Raw genomic sequence first — 16,685 nt, forward strand, 5'->3', positions numbered from 1 at the left:
TACTTACTCATCTCCTTATTATTCACAGTCTCACTAAAATTCATTTCTGTCCCGGAGATGGTGATGGTGGAAAAAGATGAGACATAAAGGAAGTTACTTTTGTACAGAGAAGAAAAGAAAACAGTCACTGTAAATAGAGCATGATATTAACAGGCTGATGCCTGACATTAAGAAAAAATAAAGTCTTCTCCAAGAAATTTAATTTGCCAGATATGCGAGGATCTTCGGTCTTCACAATTATTCATCCATGAAGCCTCTTGATCTACATGGCCAACACATTTCCTTTTGGGACAGCAATGGCAACTTCTCTTTGAAAGGGGATAATCATGTGTCAAACATGTTTAAGGGAAGAATTGACATTAATAAGTGAAGTAGGCACAAAAATAGAACATAATCAGTGGCAAAGTAGAAAATTAACATGTAAATTAATAAGAGCAGGAGTTTAGAATATGGAAGTAATGAGTGCCAAGCAGACTATGATACACCCCTTTTCTGTCAGCATGCTGGCTCCTCGGGAGAAACACAGCTGGCAGTTCTGTTTCTTAAGTAGCCTCCCTTGTACTGGGTGAAGAAGTGGTCTCACTCACTTTACACCATCCTATCAATGATAAACTGAATGCAACAAGAAATGACCATTGCCAAAATATTTGGGTAGTCAATTTTAGAAAATCTTGTTTTAAATTCTATAAAATTCAGTCAAAATGCAGTGGTAAGCCACATACGATACAGACTCCCCCCAGTCTGCACCCTGGCCAGAAGGAAGGGGAGAGAGTGTGGCTTTCAGCCCCTTCATATACCAGCACTTCCAGGGGCAGAAGTCACTTCACCTCTGCCTTGCCCGAAGCACCACAGAGGCTGTAACAGGAGGGCATTAGCTCCACCAAAAGGGGCAAATGGGTGAACTGGCAGCATGTACTAGATCCTAGGAAATATGAAAAAGAACTAGAAAAGGCATGGGAGTGAAGATTCACCTTTAAACACATAAAAGCACTCAAGATCTGGACTTGGACAAACGAGATGAGTTCTTGGGACCACAGCATAAGGATGTACAGAGTAAAACAACCAACCAAGCATCATAAATCTTTGCTCCTTCCAACCAAAAGCAGCAGTGCCCCAGTTGCAGATGGGCATGAGGCACCAGCGCAGTCACAAGGTGCAGAGGCAGGCAGCCTGGGGCTGGGATGGAAATGGCACTGGCTCACCACATCACCCAGAGATGAGCCTTGATGAGTAAAACAGCCGAGGAGCAGCTGTGTTGACTTGCCCCAAGGATTCTCTTGTGAACTTTGCATTTCAGAGAGCAGCACAAATTCTGTTGGTGTTGCAGCCCATTGCTGCTTGACATATAGTTCAGTCCCCCACTCTGCAGGGCTGTTGCTGGAGTTTTATAGGGGGAACAACGAGTCAACAATTTAAGGCTGAAAAACAAAGCACTCAATTATATGGAAATGGTAAAGTGAGAACAGTATTCCCTTTCTCATTTGCAGTTGGAGTCTCTGGGTGGACTTTGAACAAGCCCACAGCGTCTCAATTACTTGAAATATCAAAATAACACCTTTTCTAGCCTACCTCAATAGTCATCATCATTAACTTTAACATGATGTTCAATATTTGCAAGGTTAAGTATGTGTATATATATATTTTTGTATATATATTTATATATGTACATAAGGTATGCTAATTTATTATAGTAAGATTAGAGTCGTGTTTTCTAATCCTTAAAAGAAATTATTGTTTTAACACTACATATCAAAGTTAACAGAAAATTAACCTGGGTACACTTTGAAGGCAATGAGATTTAAAACAGAAATTACTGTTTGCTATCTGAATTTTCCCCTCCAAAATGTGAATCATATGATCTAGTAATTTTACCAGTACATAAACAGTTTGTTTTCTTCCTCCAGCACAAGCTATGAATACACTCCTTTTCTATTTCTGTCTTGTGTAAACACATTTTTCCCAGGACTTCCATATTTCGGTACGTGGAGGGAATCCTGCAAATAGCACATCCATGAAGCTACACTGATTGCAATAAATCATTTATATGCAGAGCACATAAACGAAAGAAGTCTCAAAACATACTTTTCATTTTATGTGTACAGTAAAACTAGTACACCCAGACTACATCCAAATAGGACCTCAAATCCCAGATCATTCACAGCTGACTTTATGTATTTATGCTACAATTCTCAACTAAAATGAGACCATAAGAGGCCATAATAATAAAATCCTATAAAACTACAAATACTGTCAAATTGAAATATCTTTTAACACCAATGTATTTATCCAACTTCAAATGCATTTGTTTTCATAATTATCTCAGTATCTGTTGTAACATTATATTTAAACTTTCAACAGCGTTTATCAAGTCAAAACAATCTGATGAGACTCTTCAGTTGTCACGGATCACAGGCAGGAACAGTGACGCAAACATCTGCATTAGGTCTGGCCGAGCTGGAGTTCATTTCCCCACAGCAGCCCTCACAGTGCTGTGCTTTGCATTGGCAGCTAGAAGGGTGTTGATAACACACCGGTGTTTTGGCTACTGCTGAGCAGGGCAGGCACAGCATCAGCTCTGTAACATTCCTTCCCCAGTTGAGGGCAAGATCCTGGGAGGGAACTCAAGTAGGCCAGCTGACCCAAACTGGCCAAGGGGATATTCCATACCATATGACATCAGCTCAGATATAAAAGCTAAGGCAAGGAGCAGGAGGGCGGACATTCATTGTCTCCAATGGCTGCCTGCTGAGGAACCATTATGTGTGCTGAAGCCCTGCTTCTCAGGAGTGACTGGCCATCGCTGCTGATGGGAAGTAGAGAATAAACCGTGTTATCCTTCGCTTTGCTTTTGTTTTAATAAACTGCCTTATCCCAACTCACAAGTTATTTTCCATCTTACTCTTTCCCCTGTCCGGCTGGGAAGGGGAGTGATAAGAGTGGCTGGGTGGGCACCTGGCATCCAGACAACATCACCCTACCACAACATCGCAGATTGAGACCCCCCCACCTGGAGTGCTGCATCCAACTCTGAGGTCTTCGGCACAGGAAAAACATGGATCTGCTGGAGCAAGTCCAGAGAAGGACCACGAACATGATCAGAGGGCTGGAGCAATTCTCCTATGAGGACAGGCTGAGAGAGCTGGTGTTGTTCAGCCTCGAGAAGACTCCAGGGAGACCTTAGAGCAAGAACGATGAAGACTTTTTTGTAGGGTCTGTTGTGATAGGACAAGGGGCAATGCTTTTAAACTCCAAGAGGGTAGATTTATACTATATATAAGGAAGAAACTATTTACTGTGAGGGTGATGAGGCAGTGGACCAGGCTGCCTAGAGAGATGGTAGGTGCCCCATCCTTGGAAACATTCAAGGCCAGGCTGGATAGGGCTCTGAGCAACTTGATCCAGTGGAAGGTGTCCCTGCCCATGGCAGAGGGGTTGGAACTAGATGCTCTTTAAGGTCCCTTCCAACTCAAACCATTCTGTGATTCTACACATTGAACAGTTTCTTTTTATGTATGTATAATTTATTACACATATATACTTAAAGCGATAAAAACAACATGATTCTGACACCCCAAGGCATTGAGATATATAACAAGTATTGTTACATCATGTCATAAACTGATTTTTCTGAATCAATGTGAAAACTGAAAAAATGCAGAAAATACAATTTTCTTGTACAGAAACCCTTTCTCTTTTCTTCCTGAAATGAATGCCCATCATCAATATCACTATAGATTAAATAAAACAGTTCATCAACTCATTCTTTCCTATTCCCTCTTCTAGGAAGTTAGGGGCTACTTTTTACTCTCTTTTAAATAAACTGGTTTTATATTCAGTGTTGAGCGCTATATTTCACAATATAAAAAAGGAAACATTTCATTTCTAAGATGACAAATGCTTTGATTTTTCAGTAATGTGTGTTGTTGTTTTTCCAGCTGGAATTATTCACCGAAGGTGTTTTTATTCCATGTTCAACCAAACTCTCTAACACAAATTTACTACTTTTTAATGAATTGTTTATTTTATTTAATATAATAAATCATATAAAAATACTCAGTATGGGCCCGTAGAAGAATGAGAAAAGAGAAACAAGTGTTCAGAACTCATCCATGGCCTATATTTAGAATTATTAGCTCACATATGGGTCTCATCTGCTTCAAGCTGAGTTTAGGAAGAGTGTAAATAAATTAACATTATCTTTGAAAGCTGAGGAGGGCAATAATAAAACATGAAATCCTGGAAAAGACCAATTTCTGACTATAAACTCTAAATATATGGAAACAATTATGTGATAATTTGAATACTTGTTATATGATAAAGGACTTGAAGGATGTCTGCTCTAGAAACTCTTTCAGGAATAGCCTTGATAGGGAATCAGAGATTTTTAGGATGCTTGATGAAACACAATTCACCTTTTTCATACATCTCTTTGGCTACAGTGACATTCTTCAGAGGAAAAAGTATTGCTTCCCTCTGAAGAAAAAAAGGTTACACATACAGGAAAAAGATATACCAGCTCTTCATGCCAAATATAATCATACTTATCATACCAACCTATTTAGAAAATATAATATTGCTAAACCAGTTGTTATGGTTGATTAATCCAAGCCCTTCTTTTTAAAAACAGATGGCACATGCAAGAATAACAAAACACATTCTAGAGGGTATTTGATGAGAAAGTTCATTATCTTTCATTAATTTCTTAGTTATACAGAGCAATAAACCTGGATTACAAATAATTACAAAATATAAACAAAATGGAAGGCTGAAAACAGAGACCAGTCAATTATGCATATGAACAAGTATTTTTAGGGATTTTGAGCAGATTTGAGCTCAGGATTCTCCTGGTTCTCACACTAAAAAAAAAAATTCTCTTTTTGAAACATCATCTGTAAATGTATCTATGAAGAGAGGTAGCATTTTTCATTTTCCTTAGTTCCTATAATGATCCTGTTTGACTGTACTGAGCTAATGTACATTTATCAAGCCTTTTGTGATGGCCTGATTGACTCCTTGCATATCCTTTGTCTAACTTGGGCGGTGTGTTAAATGAGAGCTTGGAAAATGTTCTATCAGTAGTAACGCTGCCTCAGTGTCCCATTAAGATAAAATGCCTGAAATGAAAGAAAAGCCACAGGAGAAGGGAAATTATGAACTCAGTTGCCTGGCCTGAAACCCACACCTTCATGGATGGCAGAGAGAGCAACTGAGCTGCACAAGGGAGGCAACACCAAAACATACTGCCACCATCTGAAAAACGTAATTACGCATCTGAAAAGCAGAATGTCAGAGCTGAAGTCTACCAGGGCGGCTGTGGCTGATTTTTACATACAAGGTATGTAGGAGGAAGGAGGAAGCACCAGAGACAGCCAGCACAGACCATAAGTCAATAGCTCCACAATCCACATCCATGACCCTGCAGCCTGTCCCTCTGGGAGCTGCCACAGTGGTGACCATGTCCAGCCCAGCTGGAACATGCCCAGAGCACCACATACGTCCCAGTGGCAAATCTGTGCTGGTAGCATGGGGCATCAGTTTCCCCAGGGGGCCAAGGCATCATGCTCCACTGGCTTGCTGCATTGAGCAAAACCACAGCACTGCTCCAAGCCCCCTTCTCACTCAGGAAGAGACGAGAACACTGGAAATAATTGCTAAACTTCCTCCCACTTCAGTCTGGATCAAACTGTACAGCCTTTCAGCAGCTATGAGAGCTCTTATGTCTTCTGCACGGCACTTTCAACACTTCCAGCTAGGAACCAATAAAATAACTAGACCAATTTCTTGGTCTAGTTATCATGCAATTTCTTAGTGAAGAAATTTACATTTCCTCTTCAGAATAAGCATTCAAGACCTCACAAGGAGGAAAAAACAACATCTGGGGTTGAGTCCTCTCTGAGTTCATGTATCAGGTCACAACCTCAAAATCCTTCAGCTTTCAAAAGGGGAAGAGTTTACAATTTAGCCCTCTTCCTATAAAGTCCTTTTAGTTGCCTTCCTACGACCCTTCTCTCTGAGATACATATTTTAAAAAATTGAACTGCATGGGTTTCCTGGCCTTACCTGAGGCACGCATCTCCCTCTGCCTCCATCCTGCCTGTACTCCTGCCTCCTGATTTGGCCAGCTCCCAAGAACATCAGGGGACAACCCCGCTGCTTTCCTTCTCAGAAGTGCAAAGAAAGGAAACTTTGTGTGAAATGGGATGCTGTGTCCAAAACAGATGTTTCCAATACACTTCTACCATTTTAGGATGGATTAAACACTTTGCTTTCCCTGTATGGAGCCTGCTGGAGGCAAAAGCTCTCCAGGTTCCCAGAAATATTTCTCCATAGCAAACAAGACACAAGAGGACTTGGGCTATAAAGAGTCCATCTATGACAGCCTTCAGTCAGAAGTAAAACCTGATATGAAAAGAGCCAAAAGGAATTTTCTGGGGGAAACAAACGCTGTAGTAAAAAATGAAACAAGTGTGCACAAGACTTATGCAAGAAACTGCAACAATGAGAGTCACATGCAAAGGCTACAGAGAACACACAATTGGTTTCTCTCAGTTAGACGTGTGCTTTAAATCCCTATTTAACAGGAACCGTAGCTTTGCCTTGATTTACTGTGATCAAAATACAATTATATTATTATGAAAAGTAATAAATTTGCATTTACAGGACATCCAGAAGAATTACCTTCTCCAGCTAACCTGGAATATTTTCATACTCTTACTACCTGCTTCCTTAAGCATTAGCATCACCTGCAAATCCAAATGTACTCTCCTTGGGATAACAGTGCAATTCATGCTGCTCGGGGGAGAGCTGAAGGAGCATCTGCACCTCCTTGAGAGCAGCTAACACCTTGGCCTCCATCAGGAGTTGCGAACAGGGTGGTAATTTCTAATTAAGTCTGGAGCTAAAGACCAGCAGCAGAGCTCAAACACGTAACAAACCATGGGGTTGGATGAGGTCATGGGAAGGGTCTCCACAACGCAGGGAATGACAGCAGTGCCTTCTGCTATTTCCTGAAGCACACGGACAAAGGAAATTCACATGTAAAATGAATGGATGAGTTCTCAAGGCAAGGACCTGTGTTATTTATAGATTTAGCCAGTATGCTACTCTGACTCTCAACGTTTAAGCAGCAATTACTGGATAAGGGGAGATTTCAACAATCTGGAAGTGACAAAAGGAACTACACCAACTTGTTCGCTCTTCCCAGCCCTTACATTCATAAGCCATTGGCCTTACTTGCTCACGAGCTTCTCACCAAGCTGCAGAGTCCATCCAGCTCTCTTTAACAAGCAGCAAAAGGCGACTCTCACCAGATCTGGCCTGATGCCTTAAGCCCCTAATGGTTTTTTATTTTTCTAATATTTGTAAGACTTGTAAGTTTTATAAGTAGATTTTGAAAGCAGCAACCCCCCCCCTTTGTCCCTTGTCCCTTTCCCTTTCTCTAGCACCCTTGTTTACACATTCCTTAACCCTCTTACCCCATTCTGTGCTCCCTATATCAATCCTGAATATAGCAGAAATGTTTGTCAAGGCAAGGCCTAGATTGTTGGCAGAACAGCATATCAGGGCCTAAACCACAGAATACGGTCAAGAATTAGGTAACTATGTACCCTTTGTGCTCTGATGAAGAGGAAGGTGGGATGAACACGGGGTCCCAAAACCCCCAGACCCATTTCTCAGGGGCGGACCAGAGTAAAGGCCACAGAGTGGACACATCTGGGATTGGATGGATGATATTATAAAAATGTAACCTCTCAGGCACAGAGGTGCGCATCTTGTAACATCTTAGCCTTGGCAAAATAAACCCTTTCTTATCTCACCCCTAATTAACTGCTCTGGAGATTTTTTCAGCACCAAAATTTCACGGCAACAGGCCCTGGCTAATGTAGAAGCCAGCCCAGCCCAGCCCAGCCCTTCTGGAAAGCACGGGAACCAAGCTGGCCGGTACAGCCCCTTGGGCAGCCCCGGAGGCCAGGGGGCATCACCAAAGCCCAAGCTTCTGAACAAAGCTCCGCCAGAGGGAGGGCTTCTTTTAAAAACAAAGCGTAACACTTCAGAAGAAAACACTTTTACATTTACAGAATTCTATTAAACCTGCTGGCAAACTCCCACCAATTGCAGCAGGATACCAGGATTTTACCCTTGACATTTTAAGCAACAATACCCAAACAATCCACACAAATAAGATGAAAAAATCCCAACCACCAAACAACATACTGAGAGGCTCTTTGGGGATCTTCACATAGGAGCTGTCAGACACCCACATACCATTGCAAAGTCTTCGTTAGGACCAAGTGCTACGTTCCGCTTTTCTTCTTCAGCCACGCAAACTCCAGAGATAGGAAACCACCTCTTTTCCCCCGGGATCATGCAGACATCTGATTAAAAATGGTGCTGTTTTCCTGCAAGTCTTCACATGGAGGCACGAGATGCTGCTGAACGGACTGAGCGGAGCTGCCTATCACCCAGCCCTAGTGAGCAGGCTACAGTGCTAGAGACAGCAACGGAAGAGCCAGTTCCTGGAGATTTTTTTCTGACTACAAGTCTAGACAGGAAGCTTGAAAGAAAAAGAATTGCTTCATAGGGGTTCAGATTTAATTTTTTCCTTTAAAAGGATATTCCTTTTATATGATATCATATATAGGATAGATGAGACAGAGTAACTCAGACACACACACACATATAAATATATATATGACACAATAAAAGCTATTCATATTTTTGAATTGCCTAAACATGAACAATTCCTGGAAAATGACACAGTAAATTTTCTATCTAAATGGTATGCTAAACTAGAATTAAGATTATGTTAAAATAATAATTAAGATAATTTACTGATTATAAGTAAATTACAAATAGAAACATAAGCAGCATGTTTTCATTTTCTCTGAAACAAGTATTATTATCCATAAAAAATCAAATTCAAGTGTAAATTGGAAATTAAAGTATCAAGCAGAAATGTACAGGAAGGACATCAAATTAGTAGCTATGGACTTAAACCTCCTCAGGTTATAAATGGTTCATATGGCCCCAGAGAGCACTGGAACAGATGTTCAAAGCCATTGGATACAGTTTTGGTTATTTATTCCCCCATTCATGGACAAAATGTGTCTTCTAAATCAAGATCACTTCACTGCCTTCCATGACCATGCTGAGACAACAGGTACCTCCACTTTGTTTGGAGCAAAGATACCTTGAGGGGGTGGCTGGGATACCACAGTGCATTCCAGCTCAGAAATAAGCCTTATGTTGAAGGCAAAGACACACCACATAATCAGCAGTAAGAACCTTCATGCCCATGAACTGTCATTTACAAGGCGATCTGAGCCCCTGATCTCCTTATGGTGTGATTATCTTTCCTTCTCCTTAGATAACACATCTCTAGGACCACATCCAGGTCTGATAAAATGTTATTCCTAAAAAAAAAAAAAAAAAAGAGCGAGTATAAAGATAAAACAAATAAGAATTGAGCAAAATGGTGGTGACAATGATTGTCTTTCCCACTATTTCAGTCACTAGTAAGCAGGAAAGAAGTTAAAAATGTCATTTGGAAAAAAACCCGCTTCATATACCATTTTTTTGAGGAGTAGGAGTGGCTAGATCACAGTTTGAAGAAGCAATAGACAAATTTCAATTTTTGGGATTCTCCAGCTGCAACCAAAGTGCATGCTGCAAAGCTGCAAATGGGGAACAGGAACCAAACATCAGAAACCAAAGGGTGAAAGGACATCACAGTGACACTACCAGAGCCTTCAAATGCCACAACAGGTCCACCTTATTTATGCACTGAGGCACGTTAGCAGTGTAGTCCCCAGACATGTGATTCAACTTTGATTGCAGTAGTGTTACCTAATGTCCTTGCCCATGGCTGGGGGGTTGGACAAAATGATTTATTAAGGTCCTTTCCAACTCAAACCATTCTATGACTCTATGTTCATCTTCTCCAGCTGATCCACTCACTTTATAAAAAATACCATTATAGTTAGCATGCATTCCAGTAACCTGCAAGGGCACCCCAAAGTTGAGAGTAAGTGTAGCTCCACGTGGGGCACAGGGAGCTGAGAAGATTTTTCCACAGCAATAGCCTACACACAAAGAGCAAAGTGCTGACCCAATGCCAAAACCCACTCTAGTTTTACTTGCACAACACATGAAAGCTGAAGTGCTTTCTGGAAAGTACTGGTGTTTTCTTAAGGCACTGTTATTATGTAGATAAGAAATGGAAAAGTATGTTGTTTACTATAAGCTCTGCTTCAAGGACGCTTTTTTTAGTCATGTCTTACTACCTAATTAATAAACGTATTGAAATTGCTGTGCTGAATCAAGGGCAAGGCAAGCAGCTTTAACAGATCTGTGAAACTGGAAGCTAAGAACTTTTATCAAGATTGGCAGCAAAAGTTTGTATTTCTTATTTTGTAGTACTAGAAGAGCAAGAGCAACACTGGAATAACCAGATAAAGAAAAAAATTCTGGCATTAGAAAATCTAGTTCACTATTTGTCTGGGATGTTATGAAATATCCAGAAAAAAATGGCTTCCATGGCCTTAAGTATATTTTCACCATTGTCACACAGAGATATAAAGCTTCAAGAATCAGTATTCAGTGCTGTTATTTTGTGGGGCAAGAAAAATACCACTCAAAACTTGCTGTTTATAAAAGTTACAATAGTAAAATATTTCTCCATAGTAAATTATCTTCAGTTACTAAATAATATATAGGAACACTGTAATAAGATTTACACAATTTGACTTACATCCAGGTGAAAGTTCCATAAAGCAACATTACTGAAAGCTAAGTGAAAAACAATTCTGTTATAAAAATTCATTTGAACATAACAAAAAAAATATTCCTGGAAGAAAGTCATTACAGTGCAGATGGTGACCTGCTTGTACAATGTATGATAAACTAAGGAAAAATTTAGAATAACACTACTTGCTTCTTTCCTTTAGAAGAAAATTATGGGCTTTGAAGGACTTTGTTAAAAGAGGCCAAAGCAGATCAATACCACTGTTGTAAAATGAATTCTTTAACAAGATTATGATGCATGACCTCTTTGTCCAAGGAAACAGGTTGTTTTTAGGGTGGACACAGTAGATGGAGGCCAATTTATAAGCAGATCCCAAGGCAGGCTATCAAGCATCCTACAAGGCATTTCAAGCCAAGATAAAGCATGTCCATGAGTACATGTCTAACTGGCACCTGGCAAAAATCAATGCCTGCAGCTTTACTGCTGTGTCACACCCCTTGTACTAAAGTGCACTTCACAGCACCTGTCCCAGGGCAAAGGGCTCCCTCCTGCTCAGCACCACACAAGCTTTATTCAGAAAAGGGTTTTGTCCATGGATGATGACCTTGGTCCTGCAGAGTCTGCAAGCACCATTAAGATCACTTGCTGATGGAGAAGCTGGGTTTTGCTCCATGAGGGTGCCTCTGCTTCCTGCTAGACAAGACAAGCACTGATCCACAGTGTGGAAAGAGGGGAAGGGTGGAGCAGGTATTGTGACTCCTTTGGCGGAGAGATTTTCTTCTCTGATGTTCACAGTTTCCCTTACCTGTTTTTATCTTCTTTTTACTGCTAGTGCTGCCTGTCATTACATACAATTTCCCTATTGAGTATTTTGCCATGCAGTTTAGTCAAAATTAGCCATTACTCAGTTTAGCCTGACATAAATGTTTAAGGAAGCTCAAAGCTCAGGGCTGGGCCACATACACATTGCAATTTATACAATTTGTAATATAAACCCAGCTAAAAGGGAGAAAGGATGAAAAGAAAATTAACAAGAAAAGCAGACCTAACAAGACAAATAAGTTGGTTCACTTCTATCTCATTGTTTCTGCTACTCTGAAGGTTTTTTGATCTGTCTCGCTGTTCCAGCTACCATTTAACTGCTCATTGTGAACGAGCCGCTCAGCACTTCTCCCTCTAGAGTAAGTCTCTGCTAGAGGATGCAGTCCTCCTGTTCCTCGTACCCATCTCTGCAGCCTGACAGCTTCCACCACAGCAGGTGTGTCATGCTATGTGAGTTTACACAAAGATCAAGGGCTTGAGAGATTGAGAGTCTCCTGAGTCACTCCAGATTTGCTAGGGTAACTCTGGCTACGTTGACAGATGAGAATTTGATCCTCTGTCCTTAAAGAGATTAGTTTTATGAAGCAGTTAGGCAATCCAAAAAAATGAAAGCTATGGTCCCACATTCTTCTTCTCCAATTTTACTGTATTTAGCCAGCCTATTACACCCCTGTTGTATGTGATAAACAACTGAAATGTTCAAGTCTACCAAGGGCATTTTATAGTGGGCCTGCATGGGCAATTGCTGCTTCCATACATGATGCAGTGTTTTCAAACTCTGTGACACCAGTGCCAAAAGTCAACATGCTGACAAGAAACGCATCAGCACTTAAATTAATTAAAATGTTCTGTATTGCAAAAATCCCATCAATCTCAAAATTTAAGGCTGCCTCCACAGCTCTTTGTGCTTGATGAATTCTCACAATCTCTTGAATAAGTTTTCTCTACATATCTTTGCATGACAGAGTCAGGGCATTAAGCTTCTATCATTCCAGTAACACCAAGATTTTTCCTTCAGTCTTTTCAACAATGGATGATGTATGTTTGCTGCATATCACCACCATATTTTTGAGCTTTACAGAAGTATGCTGCAAAATCCTAGAGTCATCTTCTTGCAAATATATTTTTGTTTCACTAATCTGTTAAAAAAAAAGGAGAAAAAGGAAGAAAGAAACTCTACTAGAGCTCACCTCTGACTTTCTTTTCCCTCAAAGAGGATTTCCCCCCTTTGCTTACAAGAGGTGATACCTCCTTCACCTGCAAATGGATGGGACTCTTGGTGAATCCCATGACATCACAGAAAGGCAAAACATAGCTACAATATGTCACTTCCTGCAATTTAATGCCTTTGAGCCAACTTTCATCATCCAGGAGACATAAATATGCAGGAAGGCATCCACAAAGGAGACTCAGAGGCCCTGTGGAGTAGGGATGGTGCTGAAAACAGGTAGCTAGCAGGACAGGAGATTGGTGTCTTCTTCCTCCCTTCTTTGCAGCCCTCCTGCTCCCCATCACAGCCCTGACCTCCCTGATGGCAACCACGAGGACTTCTCTCAGGGACAGGCCATCCCTCTCTGTGAATCCAGAACACACAACCCACAGACATGCAGCCCCAGCTCCTTGTTGGAGTTCTGCCACAAGTGACCTGATGGTAATGAAGTGAGGACTTGCAACAAAATGGAAATGGAAACAATGAAGTTTTATGCCCTGGAACAAGTTATTAATTGTAGTCAATCGATGTTGTAATCATAGTAACTTTAGACAAGATAGACACTCTTATTAACCATCTGATCCAACACTGTGCCCTGAATCTGAGGTTAATCATAAAAATATTTCTCTCACACCCACTCACTACAACAACAAATGCTGCCAAGTGTAATAAATTTCCCCTTTTTTGTTGATCTGCCCATGTCCAGAGTTTGCTGCCTTTCTGTTAAGATCATTCCAACAAGAACAGCGTAAATCCTTCCCTAGCTGCCACATTATCAGTAATTGCATGTCTTGAGAGTTATTTTGCCTGGTTTTACCACCCAAGAAGCTATTAATAGATAAATAGAAACAGTGAAAAGAAGAAAAAAGATCAATGCATTAAAAATTGAGCACAACCAGGTCTTTTAAATAAACATATGTACTTCAGCCTCCTGCTGTTAATACACAATTTCTGGAAAGGTTATACACTCACTTGAAAGTGCTACTCTTAATGTGTGCCAACTTAAAGGGGCCAACATGGCTACTCTACTCCACGATGGTTCCAGGCCCCAGCCCACTCTCCAAGCTAACAGTGTGGTTGTGTCTGATCTGCCTCTGCCTCCTCCTCTGGCCTGTTCTGACCATACTGTAACTCGTCTATGGGCATTCACACACGCTTTGACCCAAGGCAATGCTGTCAGTCAGTATTATGAAGCTTAGGATCTCCAAACTCACCACGCTTTACTTACAAGTGTTCTCCTGTCCTGCTCCAGAATGGTCCAGCCACTAATAGTTTTCTCCTCTCAAAACCAGTCCTTGGCCATTTTCGTGGCCATCTTTCCTCTTAAGAAGATTGGTTTTTGACTATAACAGTTCAATAAATTCACCAAAGGTCTTCAAAAGCATTTGTCAGAGCTTCCCCCAGCCTGGATGAACGTCATTTCACAAGTGGCATTTCCAGAGCTTTTCCCCCTGAATTTAATGCTTAAAGCAATCTTATATCTACACATTTTGGATGATACAGGTCTTCAAGTAACAAAAAAGGAATTAGTGTGGCAATATGCTGCAGTGAGAAACACTTGAGGGTATGAAATGCATTATGAAGGTTAATCATCTATCAGCTAGCACAAGCAGGTCTGTTACAGACAGTTAAACTGTCTGTACTAACACAAAATGCAGTGCTGGAATGTAGCAAATGGACCAAAGTACCACAAAAAACATTTTCATATCCATAAATACATATTTTCCATCCCAAATGAAACTATTCCTTCCTTGAAAGAAACAGATGTTATGGCAAAGCTGGTTTCTCTTTTAGGACTGATTGTTTTTGTCAGTTTAAACTTTTTTAGCTGGTACACAACGATATGATTTTGATCCGTCACTGCTTTACGAAGGAAATGGAAATGGAATGAAAAATGAAATCCTACTGAGATGATGAATCTTAATCACAGCAGGGAAAAGGAATATTTTGTGCTATTTCTGTAGAAGCAGTAACAAAGGTATGAAAAAAATAAACTGAGGTAGACGGGCAGCTCAATTACACAGCACCACTGAAAGCAAAAATGTTAAGGTTTAAAATATAACACTGCTCAGTACTCTACTTGGGCTAAATTGATACAACAAGACAAATAATTTTAAAATTCTTAACGCTCTCATTTTATTGTATTTCCCTTTTGAAATTCCTAACCAATATCATTCATGACTGGGTAGTAACACAGTGGTCAGGAAGCATGCCTGAAATATTATGAAAACAATATTACTTTTCCATTTGTCATTTGCAATAAAGTGAGATGATACACTAAGATCATCATTTTCTCTTAAGTTCTGTTTGTGGGAGCTGAAAATATCTGTCAAACACAGAAGTGCAGCACTCAGTCAGCTCACATGGCATGAAATGTCAACTCTTTCTAGGCCAAGAAGACACAAAGACAGAGGGGTTTATCTTGGCAGTCTTAGAGGTGTAGTGTTGCCTGCCTGACCCTGCATATTAAGTATTCAGAAAAGCGTGAATTACATTGATTTTAACAGATATATTCTGAAATTTGCTACTCATGATGTACATTTCACTATGGACCCTTTCACTCTTAATCTAATCATGGCAAAGACTATGAAAATACACCTAGGAAGATCCTTTGATGGTGGTTCCATTCTCCATGACATCCATTCTGCACACTGCTGGATAAGCCAGCAATAGAAATTTGATCCAGGCAAGGCACAGACAAAAAATTACATCTTTGTGGAATAAGCCAAATCCTTATACTTTTATGCAGGCTGCAGAAGGCCAGAACAATACCTAACACAGAAAATCTTGCTGGCATAAGGTTAACCCCCAAATATTGAAAGAGCAGAAGAAGTCAACATTGGATGAGTGCTTTGCTCCACATGGCCACAACATTTCTGATCCGCTAATCAGAAACAAAACGTTAGATGGATTTGTGATAGGCCTTGAATTTAGTATGAGGAGAACAAATCTTGCAACAGTGACTCATTTTGAAAGAAAAAAAACTGGTTAACCGAGGAGTGATCTTGCCTTTGGAAAAGTTACTAAGGTGTCCACTATACTGTCTGTGTTTGCCCTAACTAGTCCAGACTATAACTGATAAAAATCTTGGGAGATTAGAACTGCTCAGTCAGAAAAGAAACAGCAACTGGAATTTCATAAATATGCAGAATCAAGGAAACGAAGATCTGACCAATCTGAAGTGGGAGGAACGGGGAGGACCTGCCATAACCATTCACTCTCCTTGTGTGCTCACCCAGGTCTGTGGGGGGCAAAAGAGTTTCCCAAATGTTTGCTATAATGCAAATTGTTTCAAAATGATCCCTCTTTTCAGCAAAAGTCAGAGTCGAGCGTTATGCTCTTTAACAAAACCATTAACATATTACTAAGTGTTCAAACAGGATATTTTTAAGGATGTTTCACGTAGGAATTACCATCCCCTGGAGCAGCCTAAGATCATTGTTAATGTTCAGTTCTTGTCAGTCATCCTCCATACACCAACACTAACAGAGCTAAAAACAGCAGCACAGTTTTGGAGGATATTCTCCAATGTAAACATTTTATAAATTAAGGGGTTTTTTTTAGATTGGATATGTATCATCAACAGAGCCAGTTAAGTGTGACACAAAGCAAAGTGTCCATGAAAAAAAGGGAGAACTTTCCACATTTTCTCAGCCTGCTAGAAAGAGAGAAAAATGACTGAAATTGTTCTTTTTCTGCCTCTGCTTAAAGTGTAATTGGACTGAACTCTGGATAATGTCCAGAAATTGGAAGACCTCCCTTTGATCAAATGTGTATTTTCTAGAATGGAGCTGGAATTACCCACAGCTGCAGGTGTCAGATACCCTGCCTTTAAGTTACAAGTAAGATATTAAAAAAACTCAAAAATTATTCCTCCTCTGCTTAAAAAAAAAAAAAAAAGAAAAGAAA

The 16,685-nt window shown here is 40.3% G+C and overlaps 1 protein-coding gene and 1 long non-coding RNA gene across 3 annotated transcripts in view; both read right to left on the reverse strand.

Moving 5' to 3' along the window:
- Positions 1-16,685, reverse strand: part of ARHGAP6 (Rho GTPase activating protein 6) — a 321,243-nt gene that overhangs the window by 255,464 nt on the left and 49,094 nt on the right. The gene's annotated exons all lie outside the window — the stretch shown is intronic.
- On the reverse strand, positions 9,065-14,940 carry LOC135410167 (uncharacterized). Of its 2 annotated transcripts, XR_010428544.1 has the most exons (3): positions 14,005-14,940; positions 12,757-12,823; positions 9,065-9,413 (listed from the first exon to the last, which is right to left on the reverse strand). It is a non-coding gene; the product is annotated as an uncharacterized LOC135410167 (long non-coding RNA). The 2 variants fall into 2 exon arrangements; XR_010428543.1 differs by lacking the exon at positions 12,757-12,823.

This window comes from Pseudopipra pipra, chromosome 2 (genome assembly GCF_036250125.1).
Source record: "Pseudopipra pipra isolate bDixPip1 chromosome 2, bDixPip1.hap1, whole genome shotgun sequence".
Lineage (NCBI taxonomy): Eukaryota > Metazoa > Chordata > Aves > Passeriformes > Pipridae > Pseudopipra > Pseudopipra pipra.